Raw genomic sequence first — 22,365 nt, 5'->3', positions numbered from 1 at the left:
GTCAACCTACACCACAGCCACAGCAACGCCAGGTCCTCAACACGCTGAGCAGGGCCAGGGACACACCCTGTGTGCTCAGGGTTACTAGTCAGGTTCATTACCGCTGAGCCAAACGGGAGCTCCTCTTTTTTTTTTTTTTTTTTTTTTAATTTCCACAGGCAGAAGCAGACCCACCCTTTTGAAAATGATTTTGTAACACCCCCTTTTTTGGTGGTGTTTATTCTGACTTCACAGTTTTCCTGTCTGATCTTCTAAACCAGACCTCTCGGGAGGCAGATGAATAGGCTTCAGCTTAGGCAGCCAATGGCTGGTGAGCAGCAGAAAGGCTTCAGGCTTTGAATCCGATTTCAGCGCTTGGAGACGGTGGGCTTTCAGCTGCCTGGGAGGGCCAGTGCAGAAAAGGAAAACACTCCTATGAGAGAAATGTTTAAAGTATCCACTTGGGGGTGCTGTCCGCTTAGGTGGAAGCGTGATTGGCTTAAACATTTGCAGATCCTTCCAGGGCCGTGTCAGTGACTATTAGAGGCTGAGGTCCCTCCCAGACCACTTCCTAGCTCCTTCAAACACTGACTCCACAATTGTAAGTAAGCAGCTTGCAACTAGAAGATGACTAAGAGATCTGGAAATCTAAAGCACAGCATACGGATTATAGTCGACCATGCTACATGATATACTCCATGTTCTAAGAGAATAGATCTTGAATGTTCTCACCACAGAAGAGAAAATGATAATTTTCTTTTATGATAACTTAATGGTAATTTCCACAGTCTTATGGAACTCTGTGGTGGCCATTGTCTGGCGATATACACGTATATCCAGTCCACACCTTAAACTTACACGATGTTATATGTCAGTTATAGGTCAATAAAAATAAAATCCCCAAACCGGAACCACTATTTGCTGTGATCATCTCCTGTTGCACCCACAGGACCGAAAGCTTCCTGGTGGCTCTGAATGTCAGGATGCCAGAGATACAGCCTAATCCTCTTCTTCCTCTAACTCCAGGTAGTCCTCCAAAGTATAATTTAGGGAGCTTATTCAAAGCGAATTCCTGGACCCAGGTCTGCATCATAGCTGTGGGCGGAGCCATGTATTGACTGTCTACTGCACAACTAATAGGGGCTTAAAAGAGCAGTGCTTATGATCTGTTACAGTTTCAGTGGGTCAGGAATTAGGGAGTGGCTAACATGGGGGTTCTGGCTCAGGGTCTTCCAGGAAGTTGCTGTCAGATGTCATCTGGGGCTACATTCATCTGGAGGCTTGACTGGGGCGGGAGTATCACTTTCGAGGGCCCTGGCAAGCTGGTTCCAGGACGGGTCCTGGGCAGGAAGGATGTGCTGGACTGGTTCAAATACATTCAGCCACAGCGGCTGTCCGGGAGCAGCAGAGTTTTAAATGCTGGTTTTTTGATTGGGTGCATTCCTGCTGGCGTCCTCTGACCACAGCCTCTGACCAGCAACCCTGCAGTAGGTTTCACCTCTGGCAGATGTAACACTCGGCTGCTAAGTGGCCATGGTTCCCTTCTGTGCCGGGCCACTTTGTCTTTCCAGGCCATTCTCCTGGGCAGTGTCCTTTTCAAGATGCCTTGAGGCTGGCTCCGTCCCACAGAGCGCACATCTGGGCTGTGCGCAGATATAAGTCTTTGCCTCCTGTCGCTCACAGAGAAGGGAAGGGAAGGGCCGCAGTGCTCCAGTGGTTCTCTCCCAAGACGTTTTCTCTCCCTCTCCCACCTCTTTTCTGTCACAGGCTGGGCGTGGGTGACAATGACTTCCCAGGCTCTTGATGGGCCCTGCACAGATGGTCTAATGCTGAGCTTGGGAATGTGGGGACCTGTTGTGTTCTATCATGTTCTCACCTGTGGGCATCAGCAGAAGGATGGACACACATCAGTTCCCTTTGGACATTCTGGGCCATCTCTCCAGACTCCAAAGCTAAAGCTTCTCTAAATGCCAGGCTCCAGTTTCTAGGTGCTACTTTTTTTTTTTTTTTAAGGGCCGCTCCCATGGCATATGGAAGTTCCCAGGCTAGGAGTCAAATTGGAGCTGCAGCTGCTGGCCTACACCACAGCCACAGCCAAGCAGGATCCTAGCCGTGTATTTGATCTACACCACAGCTCATGGCAACTCCAGATCCTTAACCCATCCAGCAGGGCCAGGGATCAAACCCTCATCCTCATGGATACTAGTTGGGTTCATTACCACAGAGCTGCAGTGGGAACTCCCTCTAGGAGCTGCTCGACCCATTCCACTTGGGTATCCCAGAGGTAACTTGAACATGGAATGTCAGAGCTCAGTATCCATCCCTGTTTTAGTCCGTTCTAGTTGCTATGACACAGTACCACAGACTGGGTGGCTTGCAAATTACAGAAATTTATTTCTCATGGTCTGGAGAATCAGGGTACCAGCATGGCTGGGGAGGGCCCTCTTCTGGGCCTCATACTCCCCCTTGGACCCTCAAATGGTGGAAGGGGCTAGGGAGTAGTCTGGGGTCTCTTATAAAGACACTAATTCCATTCATGACAGCTCCAGCTTTATGATTTAAGAAATTCCCAGAGTCCCACCTCCACATGCTGTTCTATCAGACATTAGGATTTCAACATATGAATTTGGAGGAGATTCAGACATTAAAACCACAACAATTTTTCTTTTCCTTTTTTTTTAGGACCGTACCCTCAGCATATGGAGGTTCCCAGGCCAGGGGTTGAATCAGAGCTACAGCTGCCGGCCTACGCCACGGCCACAGCAATGCCAGATCCGAGCCATGTCTGTGACCTGCACCCCAGCTCATGGCAATGCCAGATCCTTAACCCACTGAGCGAGCCCAAGGATTGAACCCGCAACCTCATGGTTCCTAGTTGGGTTCATTTTTGCTGCACCACAACAGGAACTCCAAAACCATGACAATCTTTGAGAGTCAAATTTTTCTGTCCCGGATGGTGGCACTCAGGTTAAGAACCAAGTGTGACCCTGGACCACTGTAGCTGTCTTGCATGCGTCTGTTGTCTCACCAAATCCTGCCTATTTTGCCTCCTAAGCAAATGCCTTGACTGTGCCCCCCCTCCACCTCTGCTCCCCATCCTCCTGGCATGGCCCAGCTCAGCCCCTCATCCGCCTTTTCTCCCCACTGCTTTGGCTAATTTTGTCCCTAGCCTGGGGTAACCGGGCATCTTTATAGGATGAAACCCCAGCTCTTTGACCAAAGGCTGAGCCATGTTAGTAGCTCCCGTGATTTCCTATGCCATCACTGATGCCTCTCATGTCTGGCCTGGCCTCCTGTCAGCCCTTGTTTAGTCCAGCTGTTGCTGGGGCTGCCAGCTCTGAGCAGGTGCCAGCTGCCCACACTTCCTCAGCCATCCTGCTAACTTGGCTTTCTGCTTCTGGGCTTGCCTGACCTGGGGGCTCAGGACGCCTGCAGAAAGCCAGGGTCCTTGCATGTGCACAAACCTGGGAGAGTGAGGGAGTCTGCACTCCAAGGGGCAATTCATGACCATTGAGGCTTAGGAGCTGGTGGGTAAATGTCCCCTCTTCTGTCCCCCAGGTGGTCAATATGAGGCACATGCCTTGTGGTTCCTTAGAGAGTCCCCGTGGGCTCAAGCCCCAACTGTCCGTGTGATCCAGCTTAATAAAGCACCATGTACTGGCTTTCCAGGAAAGCCTCTGTCCACACTCTTCCCAGGCCCCCAGCATCCATCCTTTGTCCTAGGGCTACTTCCCCCAATAAATTAAGGTCGGCAATTCCTTAACTTAGGTTTGCTTTTTTTGAGGGGGGGGGCGCTATCTTTAACTCTACTACTACCTTTTGCCAAAATTAAATATTCCTCATCTATATTTCTTGCTCTTCCACTTGACAACAGGGTCTTTAAAAACTGTGTCTTATTGTCATCCATGTCATTTATAACAAATGCTTGGGTTTGTTTTTTTTTTTTCTTTGGTCTTTTTAGGGCCATACCCATGTCATACGGAAATTCCCAGGGTAGGGGTCCAATCAGAACTGAGGCTGCCAGCCTACACCACAGCCACAGCAATGTGGGATCCGAGCTGCGTCTGCAGCCTACACCACAGCTCATGGCAACCCTGGATCCTTTAACCCACTGATTGAGGCCAGGGGTCAAACCCACATCCTCATGATACTAGTCAGGTTCATTACCGCTTAGGCATGACGGGAACTCCACGAATGCTTGTTAAATGAATGGCTTAGAGGTAGAAAGATTATGATGAGTTTGCAGATAGTGGCTAAAAGATATCAGGGCCTGGGACCTTTGTAAAGACTCTTCCCGTGGTTGTCACATTTAACTCTACAGCAACTCTAAGAGGGAGGGGCTGTCATTAGCCTCATTTTACAGATGACAAACAGTCTTAGGGACGTTAGGTATCTTACCCAGAATCACAGCTAGGGAGAAACGAAGCAGGATTTTGAACTCTGGTCTAATTCTCAGGTCGGCCTCTGATGAAAGCTGTTCTTGGGGAGCGAATGGAAGCTTGTATTATTTCTGCATAACATTCTGGTGGGGGAGTGCTTGGAGAGAAGTCTTGGTTGGCAATGGCTGGGTCATGAAGGAATCTTTGTTTCATGAATTTATCTTGCAGTCAGTAAGGAACTTCTGAAAGCTCACAGCATTTTCTCTTTGGGAGCCCGTTTCCTTGTTTTAGAAAATCCAACAGTGTGAAGAATGTCCACCAGGGGGCAGGCGTTGGTAAGAGATGAGGACACTGGTGCAGAAAAGCAGCCTGTAAAACAGGTTCAATTTTCTTTTCCTCGTGGGGCCTCTGCTCAGCTCTCTGAGTAGGAATAAGATCGATAAGCAACCTCAAGCACTGGAGACTTGCTGCTGTTCATTCTGACTTTTTTCTCCCTCCCTCCCTTCCTCCTTTCCTCTCACCCTTCCTCCCCTGCGTTCCTCTTGCTACTTTCTTCACTGAAACGGAAACTCAGGTTCAAAGAAGTAGTAGACCCTTCTTAACCATGACCATGCTTGCAACATCTTAAAAGCCCAGTCCCCATGCAAACAGATGACCACACACACACGAACAGTAAGTATTCAGATCGCTAGAGTGTACAACAGCCCCTGGGAAAAGGACTTGTCCCCTGTCAATATGTCCAGTCCTTGTAGAAGTTCCATCACTGTACACACTAGGATTGATCCCAGTTCAGGCCTTACTGACATTTATTGATGAGCTACCGTGTGTCAGGCTTGGTGCTGGGAGAGCCAGACTTTGTGGAGCTCCCCTGTGGCTCAGCAGTAACAAATCTGACTAGTATGCATGAAGACACAGGTTCGATCCCTGGCCCTGCTCAGTGGGTTAAAGATCCATTGTTGTCATGAGCTGTGGTGTAGGCCAGCAGCTGCAACTCTCTTTCAATCCCTAGCCCGGGGAACTTCCATATGCTGCAGGTGTGGTCCTAAAAAGCAAAAACAAACAAACAAACAAAACCAACAAAGAAACCCCCCGAAAAACAAAAACCCAGCCATTGCACAACATTGTCAATCAGCTTTACTTCAATAAAACTTTGAAAAATGAAAAAAAAGAATACACCGGAATAATAAGACAATGTATATATATGTATGACTGAGTCACTTTGCTGTACAGCAGAAATTGGTACAACTATAATATAAAAGTAATATAATAATTAAAAAAACCCAACAAACAAAATAGCAGAACAGCCAATACAACATGGAAGGGAAAGAACAGTTATAGACTGATGTTACTTGACTTCAAGACTTACTGTGAAAGCCATGGTAATCAAGACAGCGATGGGAGTTCCCGCTGTGGCACACGGGAATCTGTAGCATCTCTACAGTGCCAGGATACAGGTTTGATTCCCCGGCTCGGCACAGTGGGTTAAAGGATCTGGCTTTGCCACAGTGTAGGTTGCAACTCTGGCTCGGATCTGATCCCTGGCCTGGGAAGTCCATATGCCACGGGGTGGGCAAAAAATAAAAATAAATAAATAAATAAAAAAGACAGTGAGGTACTGGTGAAAGAATAGACAAATCAATGGAACAGAATAGGGAGTCCAGAAATAGACACCGATAAATACAATCAACTGATCTTTGACAAAGGAGCACAGGCAATATTATGAAGCAAAATCGTCTCCTCAACAAATGTTTTTGGAACAGGAGAACATCCACACGCAGTAAAATTAACCTAGATGTAGACCTACATCCTTCTGAGAATTCACTCAAAATATAGGATCATTCCTCATTTCACAGACTCAAATGTAAAAGGCAAAATTATGACCTCCCAGAAGATAACATAGGAAAAAACCTAAATGACTTCGGTTACGGTGATGCCTTTTTAGATACACCACCAAACACCTGATGTGTGAAAGAAATAATTGATAAGCTGGACTTCATTAAAATTAAAAATTTCTGCTCTGTAAAGAAATCATAAGTGAATGAGAAGAAAAGCCACAGACTTGCAGAAAATATTTACAAAAAAGACACATCTGATAAAGGACTGTTATCCAATAGGTCAAGAACTCTTGGAGTTCCCATCGTGGTGCAGTGGTAAATGAATCCGACTAGGAACCATGAGGTTGTGGATTCAATCCTTGGCCTTGCTCAGTGGGTTAAGGATCCAGCGTTGCTATGAGCTGTGGTGTAGGTCGCAGATGTGGCTTGGATCCCGTGTTGCTGTGGCTCTGGCGTAGGCTGGTGGCTGCAGCTCCGATTAAATCCCTAGTCTGGGAACCTTTATATGTTGCAGGAGCGGCCCAAGAAAAGGCAAAAAGAGAAAAAAAAAAAAAAATGAACACTTAAAACTCAACAATGAGAAAACAAACCACCCAATTAAGAAATGGACCAAAGACCTCAAGACCTCAATAGACAGCTCATCAAAGAAAATATGCGGATGGCTATTAAACCAAGGAAAAGCATGCTCTACCTAATATGTCACCAGGGAAATGTAAATTAAAACAACTGCATACACATTAGAATGGCCAAAATCTGGAACACAGACAACACCAAATGCTGGTGAGGCTATGGAGCAGCAGGAACCCTTGTTCATTGCTGGTGGGAAGGCAAAAATGGTACAACCCCTTCGGAAGACACTTTAGAGTCTCTTACAAAACTCAACATACTCTCACCCTATGATCCGGAATCACCCACCGTGGTATTGACCCAAAGGAGGTTTATACAAAAACCTGCGCATGGGAGGGACCACGAGCCAAGGAAGACTGGCAGCCTCTAGACACTGAAAACGGATCCTCCCCTGATCCCTGCAGAGGGAATGTGACGCTAATGACACTTGTTAGTCATGACCTCCAGAACTGTAAGAGAATAAATTTGTGTGTGTTTTTTTAAAAAAACAAAACACCTGCACACAGATGTTTATAGCAGCTTTATTCATAATCACCAACTTGGAAGCAATCAAGCTGTTCTTCAGCAGGTGAAAGGATAAATCAACTATGGTACATCCAGACCATGAGATACTATTCAGCATTAAAAAGTAAGGAGCTATCCAGCCATGACAAGATATAGATGAACCTTAAAGGCATATTATCAAATGAAAGAATTCAATCTGAGGGGGCTACATACTGTGTGATTTTACCTATATCGCATTCTGGATAAGGCAAAACTATGGAGGGAACGGGAGGGGCACCATAGAGGTAGGAGGTTAAGAAATTCCAACTATTATATATAAAATAAGCTACAAGAATGTATTGTATACCACAGGGAATATAGGCAACATTTTACAGTAACTATGAATGAAGTAGAACCTTTAAATATGGCGAATCACTATATTGTACGCCTGTAACTTATTTAATATTGTACATCAACTACACTTCAATAAAAAAGAGATGGTACAGGAGTTCCCGTCGTAGTGTAGTGGTTAACGAATCCGACTAGGAACCATGAGGTTGCAGGTTTGATCCCTGGCCTTGCTCAGTGGGTTAAGGATCCAGCATTGCTATGAGCTGTGGTGTAGATCGCAGACACGGCTCAGATCCAGTGTTGCCGTGGCTCTGGCGTAGGCTACAGCTCCGATTAGACCCCTAGCCTGGGAACCTCCATATGCCATGGGAAGTGGCCCTAGAAAAGGCAAAAAGACAAAAAAAAAAAAAAAAAAAAGATGGTATAGATATTTTAAAAAAGTTTCTGCAGGTAAGGAAAATATTGAATACCAATTTATCTTATCTGTCCATCCATCCATCCATCCATTTTTTTGCCTCTATCCATTTTCGGCCTCTGTCTCATTTATCTATCTATTTACACCTTGTAGATCTTCTTAGAGCCTCTAACAGGTGCACTGGGAATCTCCAAGAGGGGGGATGTGACAGGCAGGCAGCTTTTCCGTGGGGATCAATATCTAGAGAGAATGCGTGCCTGACACAGAACAGGTGCTTCGTGACTGTGTGTAGCATGAATGAGTGAATGAACGTTGTGGACAATGTCTTGGAGGTGTTCCCAGAGGGGAAAAACAAAATCTCTGATCAATATGTGGCTCAGGACTATGATAATGATCGAATCCAAAAATATTTATGAAAAAAAAAAGAATTAAAAAAAAAAAAGAAAAGTTTTGTGGAGTTCCTGTCATGGCGCAGCAGAAGCAAATCCGACTAGGAACCATGAGGTTGTGGGTTCGATCCCTGGCCTCGCTCAGTGGGTTAAGTATCTGTCATTGTCATGAGCTGTGGTTGCCAATGCAGCTCGGATCTGGCATTGCTGTGGCTGTGGCGTAGGCCTGCAGCTGCAGCTCTGATTAGACCCCTAGCCAGGGCTGCACCTACAGTAGGTAGGAACGAAAATATTTATGAAACTTTTACTATAGTTAAGTTGATAGTTGATAGTTACCATTTACTAAGTACCTACTGTGTGCCAGGCATGCTGCTGCTGCTTTCTTATATCATCTCCTTAGTTAAAATGGGATCAGGAGATATAACCAGTCATCTGAGAGGGCGTCTTCAGGCTCTGTCTATAGATGTAAACTTTACAAGCCATTGTGACAGGCTGACAAAGACTTACCCCAACCTGTGGTCATAATAGGAACGACTAAGGACAAGCTGACCCTTCAAGCCACTTGAAATGCTAGCAGTTAATGGCAGAATGTTATGGATAATTAGACACACAACGCATGTGCAGCTTTCTAAAAAATACAGGGTTTCCACTGGCTGTCAGTCTTTCCTTTAGCCAGGGAACCACCAGTGTACCGTGCACTGTTAAGTGAAAGCCGGCAGCCGAGTTAAATTCTAATTAAATGTTACCATTGTTATTTGAAAAATAACAGCTTACTATTGGTGTCAAATTGACTGTTATCAGTAGATGGAATTAGAGCATTTTGTCATTCTAGGGTTGTCTAATACATGTGACTAACGCTGCTCAGGAGGCCTTGCTTGACTTCAGCTAAGGTTGAAACAAAGAGAATTAATATCGGGAGGATGTAAATGAGAGTGTTATTTAACACAAGAGAAGGATTATGTTGCATCTGGTTTTCTTTGAGCCTCTGCCGGAGCTTTGGAAGCGGGCTGGGCCTTTTCCTGTGCTGTGAATTCCCAATCTAGCTCAGGTTCCCAGGGAGCGGTTCAGTGGACTCTCGGATCTCTTTTCCTGCGTACACCTGCCCTAAACTCGCTGTCTGAGCATGGAGACGAGAGGCCTTTCCCAAGGCGCAGAAGGATGAAATATGGAAGAGAACTTTGAACTCCAAGAGGGCAGGTGCTTATCAAGAGGACAAGCTAATCAAGAGTCCTCTTAAGGAGTTCCCCATTGTGGCTCAGGGGTGATGAACCCAACTAGGAACCATGAGGATGTGGGTTTGATCCCTAGCCTCGCTCATTGGGTTAAGGATCCAGCATTGTCATGAGATGCGGTGTGGGTGGCAGAGGCAGTTTGGATCCTGTGTTGCTGTGGCTGTGGTGTAGGCCGATAGTTGCAGCTCCGATTTGACTCCTAGCCTGGGAATTTCCATATGCCTCTGCAGTGGCCCTAAAAAGCCAAAAAAAAAAAAAAAAAAAAAAAAAAAAAAAGAGTCACCATAGGATGGGAAGTAACTACACGGCAGAGTTGCATGTTTCTGCAGCTGTCAGGGAGGTGGCCTGACTGCAGCCAGGGACATCAGAGATCTGTTCCTGGTTCCTGGGCAGTCCTCTTGTGTCCATGCTGTGTGGTGTCCTGTGTCCCAGATTCCAGAACAGTGGGGGAGACCGACTGACTCTGAAGTGGTTGGCAGCACCCAATCCCCAAGGCTTTCTGCTGCTCTCTCTGTGAACCTGGCCATGTTACTTCAGCCCCTGTGGTTCTCAGGCTCCTCATCTGTAAAATGGGAGCACTGACATCTACCTCACAGGTTCTTTGTGGGGGTGAAAGGATGAACGGGATTAATCACTCCCCGTATACACACAGCAGGCTCTCGGGAACCTGCTGGTTGCCTTTCTCCCAGTGTCTCCCTTCTTAGAATAAAGAATGACTAACGAATCTGACTAGGAACCATGAGGTTTCGGGTTTGATCCCTGGCCTCGCTCAGTGGGTTAAGGATCCGGCGTTGAGCTGTGGTGTAGGTCGCAGAGGCAGCTAGGATCTGGCATTGCTGTGGCTCTGGTGTAAGCCAGCAGCTGTAGCTCCGATTAGACCCCTAGCCTGGGAACCTCCATATGCCCAGGTGTGGCCCTAAAAAGACAAAAAAAAAAAAAAAAAAAGACTTTGACTGGACCAGTTAGGAGGGGATTGTCTCAAGAAAACAGGTCACACCCATCCTTGGCAATGATAAAGAGGAGGCAGGAGTTTCCACTGGGGCTCAGTGGGTTAAGAACCTGACTAGTATCCATGAAGATGTGGGTTCCATCCCTGGCCCTGCTCAGTTAGTTAAGGATCCAGTGTTGCTGCAAGCAGCAAAGTAGTTTGCAGATGTCCTCGGATCTGGCATTGCCGTGGCTGTGGCATAGGGCTGCATCTGCAGTTCTAATTTGCCCCCTAGCCTGGGAGCTTCCATATGCCACACGTGTGGGCCTAAAATGGAAAAGAGAAATGAGAAAAAAGAGGAAGCAGCTCCATTTTGTCTCTTCTCGTGGGGGTTGGCATTTAAGCATGTCACATTCCAGGTCTGGGAATGATCTCAGAACAACGGTTCTGTCCTTTTTCAGTATCAGCTTAAGTCACGAATAAGTGTTGACATCATCTGTTCTTTTATTCTGCAGACATGGGTCGACCAGATGGGCGGTGTGGGTGAGGATGGGTGACTGACAGGGAAGCGGGAGGGGCTCGCGCTCTGGAGTTGGGCTACTTGTTGGGACATCCTTAGGAAAGTCACTTAACATCTGTAACACATGAAGGATAATTTCTCTCTCCTAGGGTTGCTACAAGGTCTAAATGAGATAATATATTTTAAAAAGTTAAAGGAGACAATATACGTTGTATAATTCATCTACACACAATATATATGTATGTCCGATAGAGAAAGGAGTTGGTACCAAAATTTACATTCCATATCTGAAAAACCGTAATCTCTGCACGTGCAAGGCCATGTCTTATTTGAAAACTTTGCAATATTGCGCTCAAGTGGACCTGTTCCGAGCCAATCTTGGAATTTGTTAACTTCGTTCTGCTATTTACCAGCTGGTGTTTTTGTTTGTTTGTTTGTTTGTTTTGGCTTTTAGGGCTGCACCAGGTTAGGGTTCAAATTAGAGCTGTAGCCACTGGCCTACGCCAAGGCCACAGCAACATGGGATCCGAACCGCGTCAGAAACCTACAGCACAGCTCATGGTGATGCTGGATCCTCAACCCACTGAGCGAGGCCAGGTTTCGAATCTGCATCCTCGTGGATACTACTCGGGTTTGCTAACCGCTGAGCCATGACAGGAACTCCACCAGCTCCTGTTTTTGAGCAAAGTAGGTGTCTCTGAAACTCAATATCCAAAACTGAAAATATGGAGAATAATTTCACCTTACAGGGTTTTGTGAGAATTCAGGAGTGTACAATGCACTTCTGCCGAAGGACGGCGGGCAGGGCCAGCTGGTAAGAGACCAACCCTGCCAAAAACAAAAATATCCAAGTTGGAAAATTTACAAAAATGACTGTTTGAAGGCATTCAGAGAACAACCAAGGCTGCAATGAATTTTGATAATATCCTGATTCTTGATCCAGGTAGGGGTTGCTTAGATGTGTTCACTTTGGGCAGATTGATCAGGCTGTACACTCATGGGCTTTTCTGTGTGTAGGCTGAATTTCAATAAGAAGGTTTACAAAAATATGGAGCGGATTGTTAGAAGCACTGATTATGTGCCATTTGCAGCTTCATGGATGGACCTAGAGATTATCACAGGAAGTGAAATAAGTCAGAGGAAGACAAATGCCATGTGTTATCACTTATATGTGGAATCTAAAATACAGCACAGGCGTTCCCATCGTGGCGCAGTGGTTAACGACTCCGACTAGCAACCATGAGGTTGCGGGTTCGATCCCTGGCCTTGCTCAGCGGGTTAAGAATCCAGCATTGCCGTGAGCTGTGGTGTAGGTCACAGGCATGGCTCGGATCCCGCGTTGCTGTGGCTCTGGCATAGGCCGGTGCTACAGCTCCGATTCGACCCCTCGCCTGGGAACCTCCATATGCCGTGGGAGCGGCCCTCGAAAAGGCAAAAAGGACAATAAATAAATAAATAAAATAAAATAAAATACAAATGAACCTATCCACAAAACAGAAACAGACTCACAGATAGAGAACAGACTTGTGGTTGCCAAGAGGGGTGGGGAGTTGGGAGAGGGATGGAGTGGGAGTTTGGGGCTAGTAGATGCCAACTATTATATATAGAATAGATAAACAACCAAGTCCTACTGTATAGCACAGGAAAGTATATTCAATATCCTGGATACCAGAGTGGAAAAGAATATGAAAAATTATGCATGGATGTATGTGTAACTGAATCACTTTGCTGGACAGCAGAAATTAACACAACAGTGGAAATCAACTATACTTCAATAGAATTAGAAAAGAAGCCCTGATTATGGCACTAGAATGGAGTATATACACCCAAATATTATCTGGTCTTTTTTTATGCCCAGGCCTCGTCCTGTCCTGTGTCCCACACATGCATATTCAGCAGATTTCTAGAGACTCTGAATCGAAAGCTGTTTTGCTGCTGCTTCTTTTTTTTTTTTTTTTTTTTAGGGCTGCACCCACTGCCTATGGAAGTTCCCAGGCTAGGGGTTCAATCAGAGCTATGGCTTCTGCCTTATACCACAGCCATAGCAACGCAGGATCCGAGCCATGTCTGCAACCTACACCACGGCTCATGGCAATGCCAGATCCTTAATCCACTGAGCGAGGCCAGGGCTCGAACCTGCATCCTCATGGATGCTAGTCACATTCATTAACAGCTGAGCCATGATGGGAACTCCCCTGGTGCTTCTTGAAAATATATTTCTTCTCCTTTGCTTTCCCTCTCAGGAACACACTGGGATATCAATGCCAACTTCTATTGTTTTTAGCAAGTTGATTATTTTGGCAGAAACTTGAATTGCACCCCTTGTTTCTGGGAGGAATCAATAGAATATGAAGTTTGATTAGAAAGAGATAATTTCTTCAATACTATCCAACGGCCTGCCAAAGCCGGGGCTGAGTTTTCAGCACGCCTTGAACATGACAGTAAACCCATGTGTGATGTCCTCATGACCACTCACCAGCGGCTTCTCCAAGTGGTGTGCTATTCCCTCACATGAACTTGGGATTCGGAGGTGTCTCGGATGAAACCTCTGAAGGCAAACGGGCTTCATTGCCCCATGGGAAGTGGGGTATAGAGCCTGGGTTTCACTCCAAGATTTTGCACTTACATCCTCCCTTCCCTTTTCAGATGCTCCCCTTCTGAACAATAAGTTAATTTCTCGTTTGTCTTTTAAGTGAGTTATAGCCCTTTGCAGAACCAGCTTTAGATGTAGGAATTGGAAATCCACCTTAGAAAGGGGTAAAATATAAGAATTGGCCAATTGGAGCAGACTCAGTTTTGTTTCCATTCTTTCCAGCCACTGCTGAGTGGGATTCAAGTTCTGCTGAGTCAGAAAACTTGAGTGAAAGCTAGTTTTATTTTATTTTATTTTATTTTTTTGTCTTTTTGCTATGTCTTGGGCCACTCCGTGGAGTATGGAGGTTCCCAGGCTAGGGGTGGAATCAGAGCTGTAGCCACCGGCCTATGCCAGAGCCACAGCAACGCGGGATCCTAGCTGTCTGCGACCTACACCATAGCTCACGGCAACGCCGGATCGTTAACCCACTGAGCAAGGGCAGGGACCGAACCCACAACCTCATGGTTCCTAGTCGGATTTGTTAACCACTGCGCCACGACGGGAACTCCATGAAAGCCAGTTTTAGAAGTCAGTTGTTCCCGTTGTGGCTCAGTGGTAACGAATCTGCCTAGTTTCCATGAGGATGCGGGTTTGATCCCTGGCCTCACTAAGTGGATTAAGGATCTGGTGTCACCCTGAGCTGTGGTGTAGGTCATGGGCATGGCTCAACCCTGCTTTGCTGTGGCTGTGGTATAGGCCGGCAGCTACAGCTGATTCAGGCCCTAGCTTGGGAACCTCCATATGCGGCCAGTGCAGCCCTAAGAAGCCAAAAAAAAAAAGAGAGAGAGAGAGAAAAGGAAGTCAATCACCTCCTATTACCACAAGCTGTGATTTAGGTTGCAGATGTGGGTGGCTCAGATCCAGTGTTGCCATGGCCATGATGTAGGCCGGTAGATGTAGTTCTGATTCGACCCCAAGCCTAGGAACTTCCATATGTCCCAGGTGCAGCCCTAAAAAGAAAGGAAGGAAGAAAGGACAACAATTTATTTTAAAAAAAGAGAGCTAAAAAAATATTATAAAAGCTCTATTTACATTTTAGCTCAAAGAGCTAAAAAAAATTATAAAAGCTCTATTTACATTTACTTTTAGCTAAAGTTTTGCCAATACCTTTCCAACCTTTCAGAATATTTCTAAATTTGTTTTCATTTTTGCTTTCTCATAATGGAACCCACCATGGGTATGTTAAACCCGTGAGTCCATGCTTGAGGCTAAAGATTTGCTGCTTAAGATATGTGTATAATGAGCTCCATCTCGTCTCAGGCCTCTCAGGTTTAGGATATTTACCTTTTTTCCAGAGTATTCAACTTCGTTTTTCCAGATTTGTACTCGCTATATGAGAGAAGGATTCAATGTTCAAGCAACATAATAGTTGATCTTTTTCATAAACAGCTTACTTTGCTATGGACACTTTGGTAAGTGAGCTTATCTCATTTCATCCTGGGAGAGGAGTTACATGGCATCTCTGGACCACATGATAGAACTGCATTCCGTCCATTGACTTATCTGAGAGAAAGGGAAGTTGACAGAGTTGGAAAGATCACCATGGCCCAATGAACAGTGCCTAAAAGAGACGATTCACATTCTTTCAAATTTCAAATAGAACTGTAGTTATTTCAGCGAATGAATAATCTCTTGGTTATACTCTTCAAGTACATAAAGGCTAAAAAAATCAGGTCGTCAGCCAATAACTTCTGAGTTCTCATTAATCTGGGGTGAATACGTGGGATTCCCTCATGAGCCTGACAGATGTGGGTTGAAAGTCCCCCTTGCCCACTATTTCCAGCCACAGCCTGGGATGAACTACTTAAATTTTTGCACCTCAGTGTATTTGGCTGTAAAATGGGAACAATCACAACAGCTTCGAAGTGTCGTGAAAAGGATAAAATGAAATAATTTGTTGTTTGTAAAGAGCATATAGCGTGAAACTGGGAACGTCGCAGTTGTTCACAAAGTGCATGGGTCCCCGTTTTCTGCAGTCAGGTGCATTGTGGGTATTTAATGAATATTTGCTGGAGGTGTTGAGTTGGGATATTAAGAATGAAAGTCAGGGTATAATATTTAAAATGAGTTATTGATGTTTGAGAGAGGGCTGAAACCTTTCAAACGTTACTCGTTCTTCCCCTCGTGGTCAGGGAGCTCCTGAAGGCCAGATGTCCTGCAGTGGCTGATTGTTTGCCTAATTGCTTTGTTCCTGCATCCCCACCTGCTTAGAACCCCTCCGTTTCAGGAACATGCTGCCAGGTGAACGAGAGTGTAGATGAGAAAGGGGAGGAAGGATGCTCTTCATCCTTCTGCTCCGGGCAGGTAAGGTCGGATTCAGGGGATGCTGAGGCCACTTTTCCTGGCTTCTCAGGTGTGTCTTAGGATGAAAGGCAAAGGGCAGAGAAGCGAGCTGTCTCTTCCTCTGCCCGATGGGCGTAGAGGTTCACAAGGGGAACAGGCTCGATGGGAAGGGCACGCACACGTTTCTAACCTGCAAAGTCCTTGAGAAGCCTTGGGAGTGAATAGCACCAGAGCACATCAACATCTTGTTTCCTCTTCTTGTTTCACAGAGGAGAGCGTTTCCCAGACTCCTTGCCCCTGAGTGAGGATACGTGCCTGGTTCTGGCCAAGGGGCTGTGGCTGATACAGCAGGTGTCACTCTGAGTCAAAGCAAAGGATGTGCAGACATGAAGTCTCCACGCTCTCTCTTCTTCACCCCTTGTCTCAAGGTGTCAGAGGCACCAGGTGAGCCCCCTGCATCCCTGAATTCATGCATTAGTCACAGGTGCCCTGAGAGTTGCCCAGACCCACAGCAGACTTTACAAAAGCGAGAAATCAACTATTGGGCATCCAGGCACTGCCATTTCTTGGCATTTGTTACTGCATCATAATCTAGTTCATCCTGACCAGCAGAGACTCTTTAGGAACGTTTCAAAGAAGATGGGGAGCATTCTGTGCTACCAACAAAATAAATACCTTAAGATTTTTCTAGATAGGGGTTCCCACCGTGTCTCAGTTGTAACAAACCCGACTAGTGTTCATGTGGATGTGGGTTTGATCCTTGGCTTCGCTCAGTGGGTTCAGTGGGTTGCCACGAGCTGTGGGGTATGTTGCAGATGTGGCTTGGATCTGGCATTGCTGTGGCTGTGGCATAGACTGGCAGCTCTAGCTCTGATTGGACCCCTAGCCTGGGAACTTCCATATGCCGTGGGTAGGGCCCTAAAAAAAAGCCAAAAAAAAAAAAAAAAGATTTTGCAAGACAAATAGTCCTCTCCTACCTTAGGGGGGATCAAAGCTTGAGGTGGGAGGTGAGAACAAGGGAAACAAGGCGTCAAGATAAGCGGTGACAGAATTACTCCATAAAACAGTGCCCGATTATTTTTTCTGGGTTTTGAATCAGTTTATAAACTTTTTCCATTCCAGAAGTCTCACATAAATTCTGTATTCTTTGCCTGGCTCCAAAGAACCCCCCCTGGAGACCACTGTTTTCAAAATGCCTTGATGTTTGCTTGCAGCAGAAAGCTGCTGAGTGCTGGGCTGTGGTCAGGCTCCTTTGCAAGCTGGGAATGATAACTGGGAGACTTCAAGCTACCGTTCTCCCTTCCCTTGAAGTGAACAAATTTGGCTCAACATGTACACATGGGGGGCTTACTGCATCAAGTTGTGAGTCTGGCTCTGGAATGCAAAGATGAATGAGGCAAGGCACTGGGAGAGATAGATGCATACATAACTAGCTGCAAAACAAGTTTGCCTGGGGAAGCGCTTCAGTGGAGGCAAAAACAACAAAAAGCCAGGGTCCTGAGCAGAAAGAGATTCATTGGTGGTGGGGGGAGGGGATTGTGGGAAGATGAGATGCTGAGCCGGTGCTTGAAGGATGAGAAGGACCTTGACAGTTTTCTGTGAGAAATGAAAAACAGCCAGGGTGGTATCTCTAGCTGTTCGGGTTTTTATTTCCGTGCTGCAGAAACATTAGTTCAGAGGTGTGTAATTTGGGCATTTTCAAAGCCCATGTAAGCAGAGATCTGGGCTAATGGGAAAATAGTCATAACATTGTCACTGAATGCAAGAACATGTTGATATATTTTGCTAAATTGCCCTTATTAATGATTCATCAAATCTTTTTTGCTTTCTGTACGAAAAATAAAAAATAAAAAATCTTGCTATAGGATTTAACCCACACGTATACATATCCAGTTGTTGGCCCTTGGCAGCGTTCCTGAACAGTGTGCATTTTCTAGATGTGGTTGCTGGCGTGCAAATTTTGGAATTCAACAACAGCAAACATGCATAAGGGGGATGGAGGCTCAGAACAAATCTCCCACTTTTGAGAAGGATCAGTGTTTCTTAAACCGTGGTCCCCAGAAGGTTATTTTTGGAAATATAAATAGATGTAATAAAAAAGGTTTATGTGGTGTGTTTTAAGTCAGTGTGTCCGTTATCAGTTTACTACCTCTCAGTTCCAAGTGCACCTAGAATATTGCTGGCTCCATCCCGAGCTTTAAGTAATTCTCCTTTGTAGCGAACGTGATATTCAACTTTGTCCGTAGAGGGCGCTGAAGAGACGTTGCAGGAAGAAAGGGAGGAGCTTCCTGATTTCCAGACAACCGTGGGTTCTTGCTTCTGAGGCACCCTTGCCAGCAGCCTTCGGCCCCAGCTGCAAGCCCAGAGCACGCAGTTCCTGAGCAAGCTCACAGCCCCTGCCCAGCCTGATGACCAGCTCACACAGTCCCCATGATGCAGATATTGTGCACTCAGGCTTTGTGCCACCTGCTCCTGGTACAGCCTCGCAGCCTGTCCCTCTGTGCTTTGGAGGGGAGTTTCCTGGACTGTGGGCCACCTCCAGTCCGGGGCCCTTCTTGACTATCCCGTGGGCTGCAGCCACACCTTCTCCTCTGAATCCCAGCTGTGGAAAGGGCCCTCTCTTGCAAGACTTCATCTTCCCTAGGGTCCTTGGCACTAGAGCATCGTTTAGAGTTCTCTATTCATCTTTAGAGTTACTCCCTGATTACGTTGAAAAATTCTTTATAGGAGACCCTGTTGTGGCTCAGCAGGTTAAGAACCCAACATAGGGTCTGTGGGGATGCCGGTTCAGTTCCTGATCTCGCTCAGTGGGTTAAGGATCCGGCATTGCGGGCAAGCTGGGGTGTAGGTCACAGATGCAGCTCAGATCCAGCCTTGCTGTGGCTGTGGCATAGGCTGCCAGCTGCAGCTCTGATTTGACCTCTAGCCTGGGAACTTCTGTTTGTCTTGGATGAGGCTGTAAAAATTGGGGGGGGGGGGAGAAAAAATTATTTATAGTTTGTAATCTTTCTATTCAGCGTTCCCTGTTCAAGTTTCCCTGTGGTTTCTGTCTCCTCATTGGATTCTGACTGTGACAGTGTAACAATAGTTCTTATACTTTGATTCTCAGGACCCCTTTATGCTGTTAAAATTATTGAAGACTCCAAAGAGAGTCGTTCAAGTACATTATATCCATTGATATTTACCACATAAATGTAAACAAAATTGAGACATATTCATTCATTCCTTTAAAGTGATAAACCTATTACATGTTAAATGGTGTTGAACCTATATTTTTCAAACCAAAAGTATTAATGAAAAGAGTAGTATTGATTTACATTTCTGCAAGTAGCTTTCATGTCTGGCTTAGTGAGGACAGCTGGATTCTTATATCTGCTTTGTATCTCTTGTGGTATGTTGTTTAGTTTGAAATTTATGGAAGAAATCTGGCTTCTCATAGATACATACTTGGAAAGGGGGGAGTGTTTTTAAGACTTTTTTGTTTTTTTTTTTTTTTTTTTTTGCATTTTTCTGGGGCCACTCCCGCGGCATACGGAGGTTCCCAGGCTAGGGCTCTAATCGGAGTTGTAGCCACCAGCCTAGCCAGAGCCACAGCAACGTGGGATCTGAGCCGCGTCTGCAACCTACACCACAGCTCACAGCAACGCTGGATCCTCAACCCACTGAACAAGGCCAGGGATTGAAGACTTAACCTCAAGGTTCCTAGTTGGATTTGTTACCCACTGCGCCATGACGCGAACTCCAAGACTTTTATTGGAATGTAGTTGACGCACAAAGTTGTGTTAATTTCAGGTGTACAGAAAAGTCCATCAGTTATTCTTACACACACACCCGTTCCTTGAAGATTATTTCCCCATATAGGTAAATGTCCCTGTGCTATACAGTAGGTCCTTGTTACCCATCTATTCTATATACAGTAGGGTGTATATATTAATCCCAAACCAAGGGGGTGTATTTTTAAGATAATTGTGGATATTATTCTATGATGTAACCTCAACATTCAACAACTGGTCATTTTCAAGAGGTTAGTTGCAACTTGAAATCTGAAATTAAACTTCATTGATCTCTCTTGTATTTTGAGCGTTTTTACTCTGATTTCAAATCATTTGGAATCATTTGGAAAACACTAGCTCGCTGAGGTAGGCAGATCTTCCAAATGGTGATGTATTTTGTTACATAATATCAGAAAACCGTGTCCATTAATTAATATCACCACTGATCTCATCAGCAAAAACACCTTATTAGAAAATGTCACCATCACAGTGGCAGATACAAGCTTAACAAAATTCAAATATTGACTTGAATATTAATATTCTAATATTGAATTCTAATATTCGCTGAAGTTTCTCATTGGCAAGACCATCTTTGACAATTGACTCGGTCTGAATAACCATAGTTTGTCAGTCATCCTTTCAAATAAAAAAAATTGGCAAATGAAAGAGTGTCTAATTCAGCTTGTCACTCCAAACAGTCACAAGTGCCTTTCCGCATATCACAGCACGGTACTTTGGTGTCAGCAAGAGAACGTTAGGCCCACTCTCCTTTTTATCACAAAGAATATTAGGAAGATACGTAATCAAGGGTGAGATTTAATAAAATTGGTCCTCTTTTTCTGTTCCATTAAGGGATGAAGTGAACCTTGCCTTTTTTTTTTTTTAATCTTTTTAGGGCCGCACCTGAGGCATACGGAGGTTCCCAAGCTTAGGGGTCCAATCAGAGCTGTAGCCGCCAGCCTACACCACAGCCACAGCAACTCGGGATCCGAGCCGCATCTGCAACCTACACCACAGCTCATGGCGACGCCGGAGCCTTAACCCACTGAGCGAGGCCAGGGATTGAAACTGCATCCTCATGGATGCTAGTCAGATTTGTTTCAGCTGAGCTGCGATGGGAACTCTGAACCTTGTATTTTTAACAGTTATGAGGGCCTGGGGGTGAAGAAGACAACGAATATTAGTCCGGCTTTGATATGCGATAAGGACCAGCAGTTTTACCCACCACTGCTCTCCCACCGTTAAAGTCAATGTCGACATGGTAGAAAAGGCAAACGGTGTCCTAGAATTATTATGAAAAGAGTTTTCACTTCAAGGATGTCCTGAAAAAGTCTGAGGACTCACAGGAGTTGAGGACCACCCTTTGAGAAGCACCAGGCCAGTTATGCCATGATGACAAGTGACTACAGACTTTCAGAGGTGGAGTTCCCGTCGTGGCTCAGTGGTTAACGAATCCGACTAGGGACCATGAGGATGCGGGTTTGATTCCTGGCCTTGCTCAGTGGGTTAAGGATCCGGCGTTGCCGTGAGCTGCGGTGTAGGTTGCAGACGAGGCTCGGATCCTGCGTTGCTGTGGCTGTGGCGTAGGCCAGCGGCTACAGCTCTGATTAGACCCCTAGCCTTGGAATCTCCATATGCCGAGGGCTCGGCTCAAGAAATGGCAAAAAGACAAAAAAACAAAAAAAACAAAAAAACCCCAGAACATCAGAGACTTAAAATGCAAGTGCTCGTATAACATCCGTATGGAATGGGGAAGGGTCTGGTCTATGTCATCTTTGCTCCAGGACCCAGGAAGTGGATCCGCCTGCTCCTGGAATATTGCTGAGTGCTTTGTTAGAGGGAGTCACGAGGAGGCATGAGTTGGGTTTTAAGGCCTCTGCCTGGAATGACCGCAGGCAGGGATATTTGTCACTTCCAATCACCTCTCACTGGCCGAGCTAAGCCATATGGCCACACATGAGCTCATCCATATAGAGATGTGTACGCTTCCTTCAGGGAGGGAAACTGGAAACGTGGCAAATAATTTTGCCTTCGATCATAGTAATCATAAGAGAGTAGAAAATATTACATAATATACTTCTTTCCTGGAGATTCACAATACATAAAGGCATTTTGATAAAGACAGGGAGAAATCCTGCACTAAAGAAACACGGCTTTTGCTTTACCTGAGAAGAGGTTACTGAGAGGGAAGTTTAGAATTATGGCTTGGGGGCTCATTTGCCCCTTTGCTGGTCCTGGGCTAGGAAAATGCCAACCTTGACCAGTTCTCTTCCTCGGACTCAGCAACAGGTGCAAAAACATGTCATTACTCAGGGACTGACCAACAGAGGCTCAGCCCGAGACTTGCCTGATTCTTACCCACTACCGTGCTAGGCAGCAAGAAACCCGGATGGGACTACCTGCAGCCCAAAGACTGAAATAGCGGATGAGACTGGCTACCGTCACAGTTTGGAGGACTTGACAGGTGGGAGTGGATCTGAGAAGAAGGTACATAGCAAACCTATGCCAGACAGAGTGAGCCACCAGCTTCTGGAAA

At 45.7% G+C, this 22,365-nt stretch overlaps 1 long non-coding RNA gene across 45 annotated transcripts in view; it reads left to right on the top strand.

Annotated features, from left to right (window-relative positions):
* LOC100739688 (uncharacterized) overlaps positions 1–22,365 on the top strand; it is a 187,429-nt gene that overhangs the window by 2,204 nt on the left and 162,860 nt on the right. For 28 of the 45 annotated variants that reach the window (XR_014813663.1, XR_014813646.1, XR_014813642.1 and 25 more), the window contains exon 2: positions 16,326–16,500. The exons of 8 other annotated variants lie outside the window; for them this stretch is intronic. This is a non-coding gene — a long non-coding RNA (uncharacterized LOC100739688). Of the gene's footprint in view, positions 1–11,592; positions 11,826–16,325; positions 16,501–22,365 lie in introns of all 45 variants that reach the window. 9 more of the 45 variants (XR_014813671.1, XR_014813670.1, XR_014813668.1 and 6 more) reach the window with 1 other exon arrangement.

This window comes from Sus scrofa, chromosome 8, assembly GCF_054392235.1.
Source record: "Sus scrofa isolate SSC_HxYL_T2T_F1_AM1 chromosome 8, Sscrofa_HxYL_maternal_Yorkshire_Landrace_v2.0, whole genome shotgun sequence".
Classification (NCBI taxonomy): Eukaryota; Metazoa; Chordata; class Mammalia; order Artiodactyla; family Suidae; genus Sus; species Sus scrofa.
This window is presented reverse-complemented; position numbering and strand designations above follow the sequence as displayed.